Source organism: Triticum dicoccoides, chromosome 3B (assembly GCF_002162155.2).
Source record: "Triticum dicoccoides isolate Atlit2015 ecotype Zavitan chromosome 3B, WEW_v2.0, whole genome shotgun sequence".
Lineage (NCBI taxonomy): Eukaryota > Viridiplantae > Streptophyta > Magnoliopsida > Poales > Poaceae > Triticum > Triticum dicoccoides.
Genome location: NC_041385.1, coordinates 739,000,952 through 739,014,809, shown reverse-complemented (window position 1 = coordinate 739,014,809; position 13,858 = coordinate 739,000,952).

The window sequence follows — 13,858 nt, the reverse complement described above, 5'->3', positions numbered from 1 at the left end:
GTAATAATGCACTCGGTAATGAGGAGGAGCTACGTACCATCACCGATAGTCAACCAGTGATTAATAATAATGATCTAATTTAGGTTTTTTAGTACATATATTTAATTGTACAAGTTTAATATTTGAATTATGAACATAGGCCAGAAATGCCGTACTCGGACGACGAAAACCGCCCGGGGGAGTGTGACTGGTGCCACGACGACCGAGGTATGTGCGACTGGTTCATTGAGCTGGACGAAGATCGGCGCTTCAGCATTAAGCTCGAGGAGACCTTCGATGTTCATACGGTACGCAACGACGACAATAATTTTTTTCGTAATTAAGCACGACTTCAACTATTTTAATGTGTATTTTTCATATTTTCCAATTCGACTAGCTTATCCCATGCTATGCAAGATGCTATGTCTTGGAGAGGATGGGTTTTGAAGACCATGAAAGTATGGAAACCAAAAAATTCTCCTAAGGACCCATCATGGTGTGGATTTTAAAGTAAAGTTGTACAATGCTGAGAGTGTAACCCATTTTGGTTGCAAAAACCGAGAAGCTCTTTGCAAGATGTATGGTTTTGATAAGGGTATGCTTGTCATCATGGATCTTGGTGATCCTACAATCGAGCAAGACAATATGGACATTTGGGTCCTTGTGGATACAGCTCCAATTCTTCCCCCATGTGAGCTTAACATAGTTATTAAGTAATTTATATTGTTTATTTGAAAATAGTAGATAGCTTATTTCCATTGACAGCTTATTTTCATTCTTTAAAGAATGTGCGGAAGATGGTAGACAAAACTCACTACACCGATGGCTCAGAATTAACTTACAAGGAGAAAAATCATCTGATCACATTCTTGAGAATTACAATGTCTACAATCGAACTCCTCAACATTATGGTCAATATGTGTCACTAGTGCACGTGTTGAACTACGGTAACTACCATGGAGATACCCTGGTAAGATTTTTTACTATTATGACATCCGTGCATCTTTTTGCATACTTTTAAAACTAGCACATCATTGCTAACTACGAAGTTATTACTATCTTTTTCAACAGATAATCCCGAATGATTGTGTGCCTCATCTGATGTATACGCATGGTCGCCTTGATGTTTTGAACATACAACCAGGTCGTCCTACGAATCTCAACTGTCCATACCAAATTTCTAAAAGAAGTGGAGACATGCCAATCAAAGAATGGAAAAAATGTATGGACAGTCGTAAGGAGCTTCTTGGAAGCAAAAGGAAGCGAAGCGCAAGAATTGGAGACAGGATGATCTCCATTCTTCATAATGGAGAGTCAGAGTCTATATTGTTTTATGCTATTTTATCTTAAGTGTGTTTAGGTCTACCTGATACTGATGATGTGCTAAGAACAATTATGTAGGGTTGGGTTCGATGACTATGAGTATTATGATCGTATGACTTGTTATTAATAACGAGTAGAAGTTGTATGATGATGCATGATTAGTAGGACTTGTTATTATATATGATGATGTATGATGCGAGCATGAAGAGTTATTATATATCAGCGGGTGAAATGAACATAGAAGTAGCGTTGGTAAACCAAGCACGAAGATAAGAGAGGACACTTCTCTCTATTAGCTAGCTAATAACAACCTAAATTAACACCCAAAACCCCTAAACTAGCCACTTTCAAAAAAAACCTCAACTGCAGCCAGCTTCTGACGGGTGGATGCCTTTTGGTCCCGGTTTATGTCACCAACCGGGACCAAAGACCCCCTGCCTGGGCTGCCTGCAGCGGACACGTGGATGCCCATCTGTCCCGGTTTATGTAAGAACCGGGACTAAAGGGGGGAGGCATTAGTAATGACCTATTAGTCCCGGTTCAAGAACCGGGACAAATGCCCTGTTTTCTACTAGTGGACGGAACATTGATCCCTCCCCAACCTGCTAATAGTCCCATATTGTTGTGGTGGAGCTCCCAATCAAGTTTGTTGGTCAATGATTCTGGATGCTCCTACGTTTTACTGTGAGATTCAGTACGCATGCCGGTATGGTGTGTTAGGCTAGTTGCAACATTCTGGTATTGTGATCCATCGACGGCACCCCACATCAACTTGTGTCTTTCGTGGTGTTGGTCTTCTTGTCTACTAGCTGGGTTGTGCCTTTTCTGGGGCGTCAATTTCTTCTTTCTTCTTTAAATGTGTCATTTGTATGATTTTTGCCCGGTTTCCCACTTTCCCTCATAAACAGGGTCACTTTTTCAGGTTTTTTATCCGGTTTCTCTTATAAGCTGATCAGCCAAACACCAACAAGGTAACTCTCCCCCGGTTGTTCCTAAAAAAACTCTCAGCTGTTGTGACGTGGATTCCCAGAAGATCTCTAGACCTACGGTGCCATATACCCCTGACCAGGGTTAGTTAAGTTCACTGCACCCTTTGTTTTTTTGAAACAAGGCAAAAGATTTGCCATTTTCATTGAATAAGAAGGAGTATTAGGGGTCTTAGCCAAAGGCCAAATACAACATATCACTCTCGCGGCATGGTATTACACAAATGTTTCGCACCGGCCAGACACCATATCGCCGCCTCGTCTTTGATTCTAGCAACTAAAACTCCAACATGCACTGCGATGTTACGAAATACCCTAACATTCCGCTATTTCCAGATTTCCCACGAGACAAGTAGCATAAGGCAGGTAAGCGGTCGTCGAGATTGCGTCGTGTTGGAGGCGTTGGCGCTCCACCAAGTCTTCACCGTGTCAACCATGGCCCAGTTCTGCGGGTAAATGTCATGAAGGCCAAGCCGCAACTTAATCATGTTCCACACTCTAACCGTGTATCTGCATTTGAAAAGCAGATGAGCCGTTGATTCCTGAAGTTGCTTACAAAGGGGACACATGTTGCAATTAGGCCATCCCCGCTTCTGAAGCCGGTCTGCCGTCTAGATTTTATTGTTGATGACTAGCCAAGCGAAAAACTTCCATTTTAGGGGAGCCCAAGTTCTCCAAACAATTCGTGGTAAGTTTGTATTGACTAAACCAAGCAATTACGCACTGTAAGCCGTTGGCGCTGAATAATGACCATCCTTGGTGAGCTTCCAAGTGATGGAATCAGGTGTGTCGGGTATTAGCTGAACATGAGATAGCTTCTCCCATAGGTTGACAAACTCATGAAGATGGTCAACCGTCATGCCCTGAGAGGTCTTCACCTGAGACACCCAAAAATTGTTCGGCGCTTTCTAGACCGAGCAATTCCTTCTTTTTGACAGTTCAAATTTTTTTGATCTCAGACTTTGTTGCAGCTGTGCTAAAATGAATGAGGTTCCCACATGAAAAGTGGTGAGCAGATCAGCATCTTGAACAAAAACTATACAACCGAGTAGCAAACATGGCCATTGTGGTCTGTTTCCACTTGCAATTCGGCATGTATAGAGAATATATTACCATAGCTTTGTTCTTTACCACTGGACGGTGCTCCGTCCATATACCCGTGATGCACCGATCAAGTTGTCGCCGTCGTTTAAAAGGCGCCGGTCACCGTGGCCTAGCATCCGAGTGTCCTGGGCACGCCGATGACCTCCCTCGGCCTCGTGACTTTCTCCCGCAACCATGGATTGACAAGCGCCTGCACACCGTCCGGTCTGCTGCGTGCAAATGACGCCGACCCAGCCGTTGGCGTTCGTGCCGTACGTCAACACCTCGCCGCTGACGACGAAGCAGCTCACCAAGCTTGCGTGCTGCCTTGACGTATCGGGGCGGTAGTTCGTGTGGGTAATCAAGAGGCCAAGGCCGACGCCGTCGTGAGGGCGCTGCCACCACTGCACGAACATGTCAGAACCGGTCCAAACAATTTTGGAGCTCGGAACAATTTAAAATAATTATTTTTCGTACTAAAATTTTATACTTATTTAAACTACATGTACCATATTATAATTAAAATTAAAATGATATAATAGTTATATTATTCATTGTTACACAATTGTAATATATATCATTATTTTTTTATTTTATAAAATTTAAATTGTATGATTTACGAAAAAATTATTTTCTTGTTAAAAACCATTCAAATTAATTTTGTAATATTACATAAACTATATAGTTGAGACACATACATTTGCATATCTATGTGTCTGTTCATATATATTTTAATATTATTGGATAACATGTTAGATATTTCTTAATTAAACATACTAACAAATGTTTTAGTGGTGGTTTCTAGTACCATATGCATAAAAATTTCTATCGTACAACGAATGTGACTTGCAAGTTGGGTTCATGATAGAATAATCGAAGAACCAAAAATATTGTGGATTGTAATTTTGCGCATGATTTAATTATCCCACATGCTCATCTAGATTCACTTCATTTGATTTGGTGCAAATGAGATCTTTTACCCATTTCTCAAATGAAAAAAATTGTGATATGGTTTAAACATTGAAATCTTGTTATCATAAATTTCATTATGATACTGAGGCATAATGTGAGATTAACATATTTAAACTCAACTTCGCTAATCAGTTTGGTTTGCCTCCGCATGGTATAAAGTATTACTATTTGGTGTGTATTTGCGCTCCTTCAAATTGAGGCTATATTTTATGCATTTAATAATATTTTAAATATAATGTATAATTGTATATGTTTAGTTGTATAATTTGTGGTTGGGGCTCGGGGCGGTTGCCCCTTTTGCGCAGCCTATGGGCCACCATGTGATCGATTACCTCAATTTTACGAGGCACCTCGTCAGAATTTGGCGCATATGCTAAGGGTGCCTCGGGCCTGTCCTATTGATTTCTTCCTCGTCCTCGTCGCTAATGTCCGCGCGCTAAATTGATACCCGGGGTAGGGAGCACAACGAGGATGACTATTTCCTTTAATCAGTGACACGGGTCACTCACGAACATTCACTAAGTCATTATCTGGTCTTATTCAAGAAGGCAGATCAAGCCATGATTTAAGCATCCATCCAACCTAATCAAATATGACCCTAGAGTCCAAGGACAAGGTCATGATGTTCTGGCGCTCGTATCTTCTCAGTTATTCGAGATGAAACAAGAGGTTACTAGAGGTGGTTTTCTTAACCTATATCCGGAACATATAACCCCTCTAGCATATGTTGTTTTATTGAAATAAGTGTTTTGTTTAAAGTTTTCAGTATCTTTTGATCGTGTAAACACCGCTCTCTTAAGGTTGAAAATGTTGGTCTCATCGAGGATTATTTGTTATACTAAAGTTTTGTACTTATGTAAACTACGTGTACCATATTATAATTATAATTTGTATAATTTCTATTATTCAGAATATAAAAATGTTTCCAAATAATAGTTATATTATTCATTCTTACACAATTGTAATGTATATCATTGATTTTTTTAATTCTACAAAATTTAAATTGTATGATTAACCAAAAAATAATTTTCTTGTTAAAAACAATTCAAATTAATTTTCTAATACTGCATAAACTATATAGTGTATACACATATATTTGTATATATATGTCTGTGTGTGTGCGCGCGCTCGCATGTTTGTGTGTGTTCATATATGTTAGATATTTTTAATTATACATACTAACACATATTTTAGTGGTGGTTTCTAGTACCATATTCATAGGAATTTCCAGCTTATAGCGAACGCAAGTTGCAAGTTGGGTTCACTGATAAAATCATGGAAGAATAAAAAAAAGTAGTGGATTATACTTTTGCGCATGATTTGATTATCTCACATGCCCATCTAGATTCACTTGATTTGGTTTGGCGCAAATGAGAACTCCTAGCCATTTCTCAAATGAAAAATTGTCCATCGATTTAATATTGAAATCTTTTTATCATAAATTTCACTGTGATAATAAGACATCCATCATAAAGTGAGACTAGCATATTTAAACTCAACTTCTCTAGTCGTTTTGGTTTGCCTCCACATGGTATACACTAGTAGAAAATAGGGCTTTGGTCCAGGCCAGATAAGTGCATTAGTCCCGGTCATGTAATGAACCGGGACTAATGGGTGCATCAGTCCAGGTTCGTGAGGCCAGGACGTCGGCCGGGCCTCAGCAGGCACCAGTCCCGGTTCGTCTGACCCATTTAGTCCCGGTTTCAGATACGAACCAGGACTAAAGGTCCTCGCTCCTGGCGCAGCCCCTTTATTCACGATTGGTGGCTGGAGCCGGGACTAAAGGTTAGTCTTATGTCCCGGTTCTAGCCACCAGCCATGTCTAAAGAGATGCCTATATATATGCTCGCCCCTGCCCGCTCACTCCTCTGTTTCTTGGTCGTCCGGCGTGTGGGAGGTCTGTGCTGCTCTGCTCTCACCTCCTATGCACATGAGGTGTTCGATGAAATCCCCGAGCGACACTTAAGTTTTCTCCTCTCCAAGCTCCATTGCCCCCAAGATTTGTCTAGGTTTGGGGGTCCATCCCGTCCCGTCCCCGTCCTCACCGCCGTCAACCGCCGGTGCCGATCTCATCGCCAGCACCATCGTGGTGAGCCTCTTGTTCTTATCTGTTGGAAATATGCCCTAGAGGCAATAATAAAAGGATTATTATTATATTTCCTTGTTCATGATAATTGTCTTTTATTCATGCTATAATTGTATTATCCGGAAATCATAATACATGTGTGAATACATAGACCACAACATGTCCCTAGTGAGCCTCTAGTTGACTAGCTCGTTGATCAACAGATAATCATGGTTACCTGACTATGGACATTGGATGTCATTGATAACGAGATCACATCATTAGGAGAATGATCTGATGGACAAGACCCAATCCTAAGCATAGCACAAGATCGTGTAGTTCGTTTGCTGGAGCTTTTCCAATGTCAAGTATCTTTTCCTTATACCATGAGATCGTGTAACTCTCGGATACCGTAAGAGTGCTTTGGGTGTACCAAACGTCACAACGTAACTGGGTGACTATAAAGGTATACTACGGGTATCTCCGAAAGTGTCTGTTGGGTTGACACGGATCGAGACTGGGATTTGTCACTCTGTATGATGGAGAGGTATCTCTGGGCCCACTCGGTAATGCATCATCATAATGAGCTCAAAGTGACCAAGTGTCTGGTCACGGGATCATGCATTATGGTACGAGAAAAGTGACTTGCCGGTAACAAGATTAAACGAGGTATAGGGATACCGACGATCGAATCTCAGGCAAGTAACATACCGATTGACAAAGGGAATTGTATACGGGGTTGCTTGAATCCTCGACATCGTGGTTCATCCGATGAGATCGTCGAGGAGCATGTGGGAGCCAACATGGGTATCCAGATCCCGCTGTTGGTTATTGACCGGAGAGCCGTCTCGGTCATGTCTACGTGTCTCCCGAACCAGTAGGGTCTACACACTTAAGGTTCGGAGACGCTAGGGTTGTAGAGATATTTGTATGCAGCAAACCAAAAGTTGTTCGGAGTCCCGGATGAGATCCCGGACATCACGAGCAGTTCCGGAATGGTCCAGAGGTAAAGAATTATATATGGGAAGTCGAGTTTCGGCCATCGGGGAAGTTTCGGGGGTCACCAGTATTGTACCGGGACCACCGGAAGGGTCCCGGGGGTCCACCGGGTTGGGCCACCCATCCCGGAGGGCCCCATGGGCTGAAGTGGGAGGGGAACCAGCCCCTGGTGGGCTGGTGCGCCCCCCCTGCCCCCCTGCGCCTAGGGTTGGGAACCCTAGGGGAGGGGGCGCCTCCACTTGCCTTGGGGGGCAAGGCACCCCCTTGACCGCCGCCCTCCCTAGGAGATCCCATCTCCTAGGGACGGCGCCCCCCCTGGGTCCCTATATAAAGAGGGGGGAGGGAGGGCAGCTGCACACTTGCACTTGGCGCCTCCCTTCCCCCTTGCTACAACTCTCCCTCTCGCAGACGCTTGGCGAAGCCCTGCCGGGATCCCTGCTACTGGATCTTCATCAACCTCTCCTTCCCCCTTGCTGGATCAAGAAGGAGGAGACGTCACGCTGACCGTACGTGTGTTCAACGCGGAGGTGCCGTCCGTTCGGGGTTAGGATCTCCGTTGATTTGGATCACGACGAGTACGACTCCCTCAACCCCATTCTCTTGAACGCTTCCGCTCGATCTACAAGGGTATGTAGATGCACTCCTCTCTCTCGTTGCTATATGAACTCATAGATTGATCTTGGTGAAACCATAGGAAAAATTTTGTTTTCTGCTACGTTCCCCAATAGTGGCATCATGAGCTAGGTCTATGCGTAGTTCACTTTGCACAAGTAGAACACAAATCTGTTGTGGGCGTAGATGTTGTCAACTTTCTTGCCACTACGAGTCTTATTTTGCTTCAACGGTATTGTGGGATGAAGCGGCCCGGACCGACCTTACACGTACGCTTACGTGAGACAGGTTCCACCGACTGACATGCACTAGTTGCATAAGGTGGCTAGCGGGTGTCTGTCTCTCTCACTTTAGTTGGAGCGGATTCGATGAAAAGGGTCCTTATGAAGGGTAAATAGAAGTTGACAAATCACGTTGTGGATTTTTCATAGGTAAGAAAACGTTCTTGCTAGAACCCTATTGCAGCCACGTAAAAGATGCAACAACAATTAGAGGACGTCTAACTTGTTTTTGCAGCAATTGCTTTGTGATGTGATATGGCCAAAAGTTGTGATGAATGATGAATGATATATTGTGATGTATGAGATCATGTTCTTGTAATAGGAATCACGACTTGCATGTCGATGAGTATGACAACCGGCAGGAGCCATAGGAGTTGTCTTAATTATTGTATGACCTGCGTGTCAATGATTTAACGCCATGTAATTACTTTACTTTATTGCTAAACCGTTAGCTATAGTAGTAGAAGTAATAGTTGGCGAGCAACTTCATGGAGACACGATGATGGAGATCATGATGATGGAGATCATGGTGTCATGCCGGTGATGAAGATGATCATGGAGCCCGAAGATGGAGATCAAAGGAGCTATATGATATTGGCCATATCATGTCACTACTATTTTATTGCATGTGATGTTTATCATGTTTTTGCATCTTGTTTACTTAGAACGACGGTAGTAAATAAGATGATCCCTCATAATAATTTCAAGAAAGTGTTCCCCCTAACTGTGCGCCATTGCGACAGTTCGTTGTTTCAAAGCACCACGCGATGATCGGGTGTGACAGATTCTAACGTTCACATACAACGGGTGTAAGACAGATTTACACATGCAAAACACTTAGGTTAACTTGACAAGCCTAGCATGTACAGACATGGCCTCGGAACACAGAGACCAAAAGGTCGAACATGAGTCGTATGGAAGATATGATCAACATGGAGATGTTCATCGATGATGACTAGTCCGTCTCACGTGATGATCGAACACGGCCTAGTCGACTCGGATCATGTAACACTCAGATGACTAGAGGGATGTCTAATCTGAGTGGGAATTCATTAAATAATTTGATTAGATGAACTTAATTATCATGAACTTAGTCTAAAATCTTTGCAAAAATGTCTTGTAGATCAAATGGCCAACGCTCATGTCAACATGAACTTCAACGCGTTCCTAGAGAAAACCAAGCGAAAAGATGATGGCAGCAACTATACAGACTGGGTCCGGAACCTGAGGATCATCCTCATAGCTGCCAAGAAAGCATATGTCCTAGAAGGACCGCTAGGTGAAGCACCCATCCCAGAGAACCAAGATGTTATGAATGCTTGGCAGTCATGTGCTGATGATTACTCCCTCGTTCAGTGTGGCATGCTTTACAGCTTAGAACCGGGGCTCCAAAAGCGTTTTGAGCAACACGGAGCATATGAGATGTTCGAGGAGCTGAAAATGGTTTTCCAAGCTCATGCCCGGGTCGAGAGATATGGAGTCTCCAACAAGTTCTATAGTTGTAAGATGGAGGAAAATAGTTCTGTCAGCAAGCACATACTCAAAATGTCTGGGTTGCACAACCGCCTGTCCCAGCTGGACATTAACCTCCCAAACGAGGCGGTCATTGACAGAATCCTTTAGTCGCTCCCACCAAGCTACAAGAGCTTTGTGATGAACTACAATATGCAGGGGATGGTGAAAACTATTCCTGAAGTCTTTTCAATGCTGAAGTCAGTAGAGGTAGAAATCAAAAAGGAACATCAAGTGTTGATGGTCAATAAAACCACTAAGTTCAAGAAAGGCAAGAGTAAGAAGAACTTCAAGAAGGACGGCAAGGATGTTGCCGTGCCCGGTAAGCCTGTTACCCGGAAGAAGTCAAAGAATGGACCCAAGCCTGAGACTGAGTGCTTTTATTGCAAAGGGAAGGGTTACTGGAAGCGGAACTGCCCCAAATACTTAGCGGACAAGAAGGCCGATAACACTAAAGGTATACGTGATATACATGTAATTGATGTGTACCTTACCAGTGCTCGTAGTAGCTCCTGGGTATTTGATACCGGTGTCATTGCTCATATTTGTAACTCAAAACAGGAGCTGCGGAATAAGCAGAGACTGGCGAAGGACGAGGTGACGATGCGCGTCGGGAATGGTTCCAAGGTCGATGTGATCGCCGTCGGCACGCTACCTCTACGTTTACCTACGGGATTAGTTTTAAACCTCAATAATTGTTATTTAGTGCCAAGTTTGAGCATGAACATTGTATCTGGATCTCGTTTAATACGAGATGGCTACTCATTTAAATCCGAGAATAATGGTTGTTCTATTTATATGAGAGATATGTTTTATGGTCATGCCCCGATGGTCAATGGTTTATTCTTAATGAATGTAAAATGTAATGTTACACATATTCATAGTGTGAATACCAAAAGATGTAAAGTTGATAACGATAGTCCCACATACTTGTGGCACTGCCGCCTTGGTCACATTGGTGTAAAGCGCATGAAGAAGCTCCATGCAGATGGACTTTTAGAGTCTCTCGATTATGAATCATTTGACACATGCGAACCATGCCTCATGGGCAAAATGACCAAGACTCCATTCTCCGGAACAATGGAGGGAGAAACCAACTTATTGGAAATCATACATACTGATGTGTGCGGTCCAATGAGCGTTGAGGCTCGCGGAGGATATCGTTATGTTCTCACTCTCACTGATGACTTGAGTAGATATGGGTATGTCTACTTGATGAAACACAAGTCTGAGACCTTTGAAAAGTTCAAGGAATTTTAGAATGAAGTAGAGAAACAACGTGACCAAAAAATAAAGTTCTTACGATCAGATCGTGGAGGAGAATATTTAAGTCACGAATTTGGTATGCACTTAAGGAAATCTGGAATCGTTTCACAACTCACGCCGCCTGGAACACCTCATTGTAAGGTGTGTACGAACGTCGTAATCGCACTCTATTGGATATGGTGCGATCTATGATGTCTCTTACTGATTTACCGCTATCATTTTGGGGATACGCTCTAGAGACAGCTACATTCACTTTAAATAGGGCTCCGTGTAAATCTGTTGAGATGACACCGTATGAATTATGGTTTGGGAAGAAACCTAAGCTATCGTTTCTAAAAGTTTGGGGATGCGATGCTTATGTCAAGAAACTTCAACCTGAAAAGCTCGAACCCAAGTCGGAAAAATGCGTCTTCATAGGATACCCTAAGGAAACCATTGGGTATACCTTCTACCTTAGATCCAAAGGCAAGATCTTTGTTGCCAAGAATGAATCCTTTCTGGAAAAAGAGTTTCTCTCGAAAGGAGTAAGTGGGAGGAAAGTAGAACTCGATGAAGTACTACCTCTTGAACCGGAAAGTAGTGCAGCTCAGGAAAATGTTCATGTGGTGCCTACACCGACTGGAGAGGAAATTAATGATGATGATCAAGGTATTTCGGATCAAGTTGCTACTGAACTTCATAGGTCCACAAGGACACGTTCCACACCAGAGTGGTATGGCAACCCTGTCCTGGAGATCATGTTGTTAGACAATGGTGAACCTTCGAACTATGAAGAAGCGATGGCGGGCCCAGATTCCAACAAATGGCTTGAAGCCATGCAATCCAAGATAGAATCCATGTATGAAAACAAAGTATGGACTTTGACAGACTTGCCCGATGATCGGCGAGAGATAGAAAATAAATGGATCTTTAAGAAGAAGACGGACGCAGATGGTAATGTTACCATCTATAAAGCTCGACTTGTCGCTAAGGGTTATCGGCAAGTTCAAGGGGTTGACTACGATGAGACTTTCTCTCCCGTAGCGAAGCTGAAGTCCGTCCGGATCATGTTAGCAATTGCCGCATACTATGATTATGAGATATGGCAGATGAACGTCAAAACGGCATTCCTTAATGGCTATCTTAAGGAAGAAATGTATATGATGCAGCCGGAAGGTTTTGTCGACCCTAAGAATGCTAACAAGGTATGCAAGCTCCAGCGATCCATTTATGGACTGGTGCAAGCATCTCGGAGTTGGAACATTCGCTTTGATGAGATGATCAAAGCGTTTGGGTTTATGCAGACTTATGGAGAAGCCTGCGTTTACAAGAAAGTGAGTGCGAGCTCTGTAGCATTTCTCATATTATATGTAGATGACATACTTCTGATGGGGAATGATATAGAACTTTTGGACAGCATAAAGGCCTACTTGAATAAGTGTTTTTCAATGAAGGATCTTGGAGAACTTGCTTACATATTAGGCATCAAGATCTATAGGGATAGATCGAGACGCCTCATAGGTCTTTCACAAAGCACATACCTTGATAAGATATTGAAGAAGTTCAATATGGATCAGTCCAAGAAAGGGTTCTTGCCTGTATTGCAAGGTGTGAGATTGAGCTCGGCTCAATGCCCGACCACGGCAGAAGATAAAGAAGAGATGAGTGTCATCCCCTATGCCTCAACCATAGGATCTATTATGTATGCCATGCTGTGTACCATACCTGATGTAAACCTTGCCGTAAGTTTGGTAGGGAGGTAGAAAAGTAATCCCGGCCAGGAACACTGGACAGCGGTCAAGAATATCCTGAAGTACCTGAAAAGGACAAAGGACATGTTTCTTGTTTATGGAGGTGACGAAGAGCTCGTCGTAAAGGGTTACGTCGATGTTAGCTTCGACACAGATCTGGATGACTCGAAGTCACAAACCGGATACGTGTATATGTTGAATCGTGGAGGAGTAAGCTGGTGCAGTTGCAAGCAGAGCATCGTGGCGGGATCTACATGTGAAGCGGAAAACTTGGCAGCCTCAGAGGCAGCGCATGAAGCAATATGGATGAAAGAGTTCATCACCGACCTAGGAGTCATACCCAATGCGTCGGGGCCGATCACTCTCTTCTGTGACAACACTGGAGATATTGCCCTTGCCAAGGAGCCCAGGTTTCACAAGAAGACCAGGCACATCAAGCGTCGTTTCAACTCCATCCGTGAAAATGTTCAAGATGGAGACATAGATATTTGCAAAGTACATACGGATCTGAATGTCGCGGATCCGTTGACTAAACCTCTTCCACGAGCAAAAATTGATCAACACCAGAACTCTATGGGTGTTCGATTCATCACAATGTAACTAGATTATTGACTCTAGTGCAAGTGGGAGACTGTTGGAAATAGACCACAACATGTCCCTAGTGAGCCTCTAGTTGACTATCTCGTTGATCAACAGATAGTCATGGTTTCCTAACTATGGACATTGGATGTCATTGATAACGAGATCACATCATTAGGAGAATGATGTGATGGACAAGACCCAATCCTAAGCATAGCACAAGATCGTGTAGTTCGTTTGCTGGAGCTTTTCCAATGTCAAGTATCTTTGCCTTAGACCATGAGATCGTGTAACTCCCGGATATCGTAGGAGTGCTTTGGGTGCACCAAACGTCACAACGTAACTGGGTGACTATAAAGGTATACTACGGGTATCTCCGAAAGTGTCTGTTGGGTTGACACAGATCGAGTCTGGGATTTGTCACTCCATATGACGGAGAGGTATCTCTGGGCCCACTCGGTAATGCATCAT